Source organism: Anomalospiza imberbis, chromosome 4, assembly GCF_031753505.1.
Source record: "Anomalospiza imberbis isolate Cuckoo-Finch-1a 21T00152 chromosome 4, ASM3175350v1, whole genome shotgun sequence".
NCBI classification, from domain to species: Eukaryota; Metazoa; Chordata; class Aves; order Passeriformes; family Viduidae; genus Anomalospiza; species Anomalospiza imberbis.
Window position 1 is genome coordinate 60,096,145 of NC_089684.1, and position 7,591 is coordinate 60,103,735.

Below are 7,591 nucleotides of genomic sequence, written 5' to 3' on the forward strand. Positions count from 1 at the left end.
CTACATTTGTTTATATCACAGGAACCAGACACTTGAGCTTACAACTTGATAAATTCTGTAAGCAATGCTAAAATTGGTGGATAAGGCCACTTCACCCACAGAAAGCACCCACTGTCCCCTTCCAGGGAAGAGTTGTCCTGTTTCAAGACCCCATGTAAAAGTACATGTAGGTCAACATTATTCAGCATGCTAAAGGCAAAACTCCATCCCTAATGAAAAGTGAGAACAGAGCTCCTGCTGCAGCTATGGAGGAAGGATGGTCCTTCCCAGGCTGTGAAGCCACACATGCTTTGCTCACTGGTGGAACCATCCTGTTACCAGGACAGACCTTATCTGACTTATTCTGCACAGAAGTAGCAGGGTTCAAGGTTGCTGTGTTGCATAGCCAAACCCTACCTGGCTGTTTGACTGGCAGAGAAATGAGATGATACTTCCATGCAGGTTATTTTTAATGTGATCTTCTTTCCTTGAAAAAATAGAAATAGTCTAGTATGTTTAGCTGTGGGTTAATTATATCTCCATTTTCAACCAGGGTTTATCCCATCCCCATTATATTTCTGTAACATATTTTGAATGAGCTTTCAATCCTGCCACATCAAGTGCTTTTTTAATGCAATTCTTCTGCTAGTCAGAAATATTAGTAATTAAATTCTCTCAAATAAGCTAGTGTAAAGCAGAGGAAGAACATCCCAATTCTATCAGCACTGGTGTTAATTATTTTAGGCAAGCTGTCATTTATGTTTTCTAAAGTGGATTTTGTTCTTGCAGTCAGGAACATTGCTTAGTGCAGAATTAATTAATCATTATAAATATAAAACCTGCAGTATCAGCTTCTGTGTTCAGTAAGGTTTCAAGAGGCAAGGTTGAAGGAGTCAATAGGCTGCTGTGGGGAATCATGGTTTTTTCATCTGATACAAGGGCAATTAAATTATATGCCTAATCTTTACAGGAATATGTATTTAAAGCATCATTGCAAAATATTAAAAGAAGAAAAATTGATAATTTATTGTGACTGGCAGCTTTTACTAATGCAATATTGTTTTAAAAATGCTGTATAAAACAAGATTAGTGAGGAAGAAACTGAAAAGCTAAGTTTACTAGAAATTTGAAGAGTTGTATTTAAAGATGTCCTTCTCATTTTATCTCTTTAGAAAATGGTTGAGTCATTAATTTCCTCACCACAGTACAAACACCAGCATAAAGATCTACAAGACCACAAAAATAAGCAAATAATCCAACTTTGCCTAGAGCATGCTGTGTAAGAACTGAATGCCAGCACTTAAAACTATGGGGGTGGTTTTACTAGAAGAGGCCAAACAAGTCTGACAGCTCAGAAAAACTGGAATTAATGATGAAATAAACTAAAAATTTAATCTTGATATTTGGTGTAAGAGAGGTTTGCTTTTCCTTTACCTACTCTCTTATTTTCCCCTCAGAAAGCAATTAAAGCAAGCACATTCACAATAAAAAAAGGATGTGATTTCATTGTCTAAGACATGCACTGACTTTGCACCAGCAGAAAATTGTCTGATTATTTTCTCACACAGGGATCAAAAATGTGATGTGTGGCCAGTAGCTTTACTGAGCTGCTGACCATCATGTTGCATGTCTTATTGTTTTACAATAAAGATATGCTGGCATTTAATCTCCAAAAGCAATGGTTAATATGGAACTTTGAGGAGGGGAGGGAAATCAAAACTTCCTAGAGATACCTACTCAGAATCCTATGAAATACATGTTGACCTCCTGTTGAAAATGCACTCTGTACTTTCCAAAGGTATTCTCTTGACATGTAGGTTGTACGTGATTAAAAGGTATGGGTCTATCTCTGCAATAGATAGTATTAATTATGTAAGCTTCCTCAGTTTTATAGTTTATTGTAAAAGATATTATTTCATGATTTGTATTACTACAATTATGTTTGTAATGGGATTTTAATTGATTTTGAATCCAATTTAAAAAATCCCTATTTTTAAAGCACACCTCAGCTGCTGCCACTTTGAATCTGTGCCAAGCTAGCAGACCGTAACTCATTGTGTCATCATTGAAATGTCTTGCTGCAGTGCTGGAGTTAGGGATTCAGAAATGATCTGCATTTAATACAGTCTCTTAACTTTCAGGCATTTCAGAACTTAGGAATGCTGAAATCTTCAATAAGCATGCTACTGACAGTCAGAAGCATCTGGCAGCATTGTGTTGTTTTACTTACTCTTGACACTCGTTGAGCTGATAATCTTTTAAAGGATGCTTTTATTAAGGAGTACAATTATTTTCCCAATATATGTTTGGAGTTTGGTTTTTCCTCAAAACCTTATTTACCCAGATAAACCTAGGATTTGGAAGGCATGCAGTTGATCAAATACAATTCACAAGCATCTTTCCTTGTCTTGGACACAGCATAAATCCACACCCAAACATCCACACGACTTGAGGTGGGTAGAAATACGGACGATCATTCCTTCATTTGGGCTTCTTGTATCCACTCTATGTATCTCTCATGAAGCTATTTTCTGACCCTCTTATACCTCTGTTGATTAAAAACGTGTCGAATTTGAGCTGGCATGTTTTAGTTAATTATTGGTTGAGATAAGATACCACTATTATAAGATGAACAGTGGTTATTTTATACATGCAAAAACCCTTCTTAGTATTTGAGATAATGTCACATAAGCTCATTTGACTACAAACAGGGGATATTACTGCCCTCAGGCTGAAGCAAGAGCCTAACAAGCATTGAAAACTGTGGTTTGTCTTCCAAGACAATATTCTGGTATTGCAGATGATCTTGGTTCATGTTTCAATCTGTGGAGCTTTCCAGAGCAAACTTTCCATTAACCCAGAAGATTCTAAAAGGTTAATTAATCACTGACTGGGTCTAAGGGAAATTGCAGCAAACTATTTCTCCTCAAAAGTATTAAAGCGCTCTTTACAATTGGCTTCAGGCAATATTACCTAATCCCAGGAATGGCTTTAACCCTCAGGCAGTAGTTCATTGTTGTTGGACTCAAGTGCAGCCAATAATCTGTATTTGCTATTAGGGCTCTGCTAGTAATTGAATTTTGGTTTAGTGGAAGAACCAACCATTTTGAAGAACAACAACAACAACAAAACAAAGCAAACAAAAAAAATCCTCCATAACTACCTTTATTTTAGATTCTATGATTCTGTATCTTTTGAGAGCATATTTATTAACTATGAAAAAATGAACCTAGAAGGGTGTTACCTATACTTGCTTCTGAAAACAAGATTTTGATCTGCTTTCCTCCCTCCTTATAAGTGAGTGTTCTAACCACTAAGCATTGAGACATTGATTTTTTTTCCCTCTTGAAATTGTTCCACATTTCATAAAATGTTCAGACACTAATTAGTGCAGAAGCCGGTACCTAACTACCAAGGCACACTTTTCTTCAGAGCTGTGCAAGTACTCACATAAATGAATGAAGAGGATATCAAGCCAGATAATGAGTCAGCTCCAGGACTGGTATGGTTCTGTCGGTGCAGGGCTCTGCCCAGGCTAATTAGCTCATTTGAAGAGAAGAGCTAATTAACTCTGGAAGAGCAGTGAGCGGCTGCTTCTTATATGAAGCTACTATTTCTGTTATTCACATCTGCAGTACCTGTGTAGTTCTGAGACTACTGTGTAGACCTCTGGATGCAACATTCCTCAGTGCAGACCATCCCTATGCTCTGAAAATGTACTATGTGAAGGTGCTTAACTCCAGTAAATTTGTGGTTGTTCTGTTTTTTGCATCCCTTTCATCACTTCACCTCTGCCTTTGTCATATATACTATAATATTAAAACCTGTTTAGCAGCACTGATTCTCCCTCTGAAATAAATGAAAAATATTTGGGGTATAAGAAACATGTGACAGAAGCCATAAAATTGTATAGACAAGAACAATTTCTAGTGGCCCCTCTGTTTTGAATGATATTAAGAACTGCTTAGCTGACTTACCCCAACCATGTGGCAAGACTGACAGGCACATGGATAAATGCACATGTGATTTTTCTAGCAGATACTGATTAGAATTTCTCATTTAAAACTTGTCCTTCTGTTTTCAAATAGCAGCACTATATAAAAGATGCAATTCTATTATTCTGCAGTTTCATTTTTTTATATAAACTCTGAATACAGGCTAATACATCTCTCCCCATGATACCCTGCAGTGTAACCCACTGAATAAAGAATAGCTCCCTATGCAACTGAGCATTATGTTATAATGAAGAGACTCAGTTATCAGATTATTAATATTTCTAAATGAAGCAATCATTCTGAAGCAAGAAAAATAAGAAATATTTCTATCTATTTTATATTTGAATTAGTGTGTTTTCAATCCCATTATTATAAATTAGTTCAATAGAGCTTGCACAAAACAGGTCCAGATAATAAAAAAACTGTTGAATTGCTACATATGTTAAGTTTCTGAGTACTGTTGTTTGCCATAACTCAACTAAACAGGCAAGGGAGACATTTAGACACCTGATGGCAATCTTTCATTAAATTTGGTCAAGTATGATTTGTGCCTCATCCTGTATGACAATGTCTCAGACATAACAATACAGTTTAGTTTTGTATAGGACTTCATTAAAAAAAAACCCCACAAAGAAGTCTTATGATGAGATGCATAAGGGACAGATGACACTACTTGGATGTGGGTTCAGTGGTTCCCAGAAAGGCAGTATACAAAAAAAAAATTACATTAGCTGAAAAAGTTAGAGGGGAAAACCCAGGAATTTTAAAGCAGCAAAGACAGTTACACAGTTTTGCAGCCAGTTGGAGTTAGAATAAACTGGAAGAAAGTGGCAAAGGGAGGAAAAGGTAAGTGAGGTTTATGTGTGTTAAATGATGCAACATAACCTAATGCCATGCATGAATTGTGTTACTTCAGAGACTTAAACAGATGCTGTTCACTATTTCTTAGGGCTGACTGGCCAGCTAGCCTGGCTTTCTTATTGCTATGCCAAGTACAATAAACTTATTTTTGCAAAACAAACGTGATAATCTGTGACAAATGCTACCTTTCCTCACTATCTGTAGTCATCTTAAATGTACTAAACTTTGCAGCATCTCCATATTTGAGGTTAGGAGGAAGACAAGCTGAAGGAAATGTGCATTCAAACCCATTTGGTAGCTGCTGTCTAAAAAAGAACAGTCCTAGTGTTTGTCAGTCTGTCAGTGCCAAAGACTCTGAAATACAGTTCTACAGAGCTGGACAAAAACCTATAAGAAGGAGTTGTGGTTGTCAGTCCCCTTTGGCTCCCGATACAGTTTTGTGGGAGCCAAGGAGGGACACAGAGTTTTGACTCTCTAACTTCTTCAGGATACAAGGATCATTTCTGCTCTTTCCCTTTGATGTAGATTAGTTTAATAGTGTATCTGTCTTCTTTCTCTCTCTTCTAGAGAACCCCAACACAATTATTTACACTGGTTGCACTGAAGAGATACTTTATGTGCATCCAATTCTTCTGTCCCTGCCTGAAGGGCTCGAGCACAGCTGGTGAGGGGAGACAGATGGAGAAGGGCAGGTAAATTGTGAGACAGCCACGGTTCGCTCACCAGACAGTGGTTTCGTCTCGACAACTGCCCAACTGTGGAAGCATATTGTGAGTGCCAGGGGCTGTGGTAACAGAGAAAAAGACTTTGATTAGTTTTCAGGAGGTAGAACAAGAACCTGGCACTCTTTTCTTCCTGAAAATATTGTGTTGTCCTAGGAACAGTTTAAAGAAGGGATCCATTTAGTATTATAAATAAGTGTAAGCACAAATGGGTGCTTGGTCACGGACAAATCTTAAAGTGACCCATTTATGCTAGAGGAGTCACTCTAGTGTGTTATTGATGTGAGAGAGAAATTCAATTTCAATTCAATTCAAAATTATTACTTTCTGAAACATTTTTAGTTTTTAGGGAAAAATGGTTCCTTGGATTGGGCTAAAATCTGTAATTCTGAAAACCTTAAGAATAAACAACGACCTGTCAGAGAGCAACCAGCCACTTCCAATTACTTTGGAGTGGCAGAATCCCTGTAGGAAAAAAACAAATGATCTCTCTCATCATTTTTATACATATCCCTGACAGAAAACAATGACAAAAACCAAAGGGGTAAATTTTACCCTTCCTTCACAGTTCACCCACCACAGAGCATTACAGAGCCATTCAGCCACAAGGCAATACCTGGTTACTCGGGAAGTGCGGAGAGGATGCGAAGTGCCACCTCCTCTTCAGTGCTAGAAGCTGATATTCTTCATCCGTGACAGCTGGTGGGCAGTCAAGATGCAGTCAGACAGCCTTGTGTTTGAATCCTCTTTGAGTGTTTATCTCTCAGATACAACATACATTAATCTTACCTTTCAAAGATTTCTTTTTTATCAGCATACTACCTCTTCATGAAAGTTATTTTATTTTATAGAAGATGAATGAACTGTGTTAAATAGACAAGCAAACAAATCAAATACTGATTTTTGCTTTCACCCATTGTCTCAGAAAAATGTTCCTCATGGTAATGATGTAAAAACGTGCTAATGTCAAATTAATGTCTCTACATTCAAATTTTATTTAGCTCTAGAAAAATTGAAAGGAGGTCCTAAAATTCCTAAAACTGTGGTAATAATTGAAATAGGACATTCAGCTTCTGCTCCAAGAAATGATCTCTGAGCAGTACACTGGTCTCAGGATAAGGGCTGGAATATATAAATTTAACCCTTAAAAGGACAGAGTTTAAAAGGCTATAGATAAATGTTTTCCAAACATTGTCTTGAGCTCTTCTTTTAATCCCCGTAGGATTGAAATAAAACTGTGTGTATCCATGTAAGTAATACTCCTTTCCACAACAAGTGAGTATATTCTCCCCACCCACTTGCCCTCCAAAAGATTATAATCTGCCCTTACCCCAAATAAATTTGAAAAATCAGGATTAATGTCAAAGGAGATGATATAGGTCATACTGAGGGAAGAAATAACGAATGAGTAATCACCTCATGGACATATATTAGTCTTCCAACCCTGGTGTGTTTTGGAAGTAGATTTCCAACAAACTTTTACTACATAGGCCACTTCCACTCACCTTCTAGTGACATTTACTGGTGTCCAATCAACCACTTTTCCTGTAAACATGTCAGCTGCAGCGGCTTTTTATTGGTGGTGTAGCTTAACCCCAGCCAGAAGTCCCACGCAGCCGCTGGCTCACTCCCTGTGAGAGACTGAAATGTTGAAGATTAATGACTCAAACAATTGCCCATTTGCAAAAGCAGCAGGTGCTTTGCTGAGGCCAGGTTTGCACACACACCTCCCTGAACTGAAGGGGAGGAGGAGGGTTTCTGGATGTGGTGAAACCTCTGATCTGCGTAAGAACAGCCCAGGTGCAGGGGGATGGTGCATCCACCACCGGAGGTTGACCACAATAAACCAACCTTTGTTAACAGCAGCTGAGTTTTGAGCCAGATAAGGGAAGAGGCCAATAAGAAAATCTTGAAGGTAGGATAGTGCTTTTTATTATGCTGGTGTCTTCCTTAACACAACTGGTTCAAGTGTAAAACTCCCCTTGGGAAAGATATTGGGGCATTCACACATAGGCCTAAAGTTATTTAGGGGGC

At 37.9% G+C, this 7,591-nt stretch overlaps 1 long non-coding RNA gene across 2 annotated transcripts; it reads right to left on the minus strand.

The window, feature by feature from the left end:
- Positions 1-2,503: 2,503 nt before the first annotated feature.
- LOC137473462 (uncharacterized) lies at positions 2,504-7,270 on the minus strand. Of its 2 annotated transcripts, none has more exons than XR_010998821.1 (4): positions 7,063-7,270; positions 6,347-6,420; positions 6,174-6,256; positions 2,504-2,525 (listed from the first exon to the last, which is right to left on the minus strand). It is a non-coding gene; the product is annotated as an uncharacterized lncRNA (long non-coding RNA). The 2 variants fall into 2 exon arrangements; XR_010998820.1 differs by lacking the exon at positions 2,504-2,525 and adding an exon at positions 5,933-6,022.
- Positions 7,271-7,591: the final 321 nt, after the last annotated feature.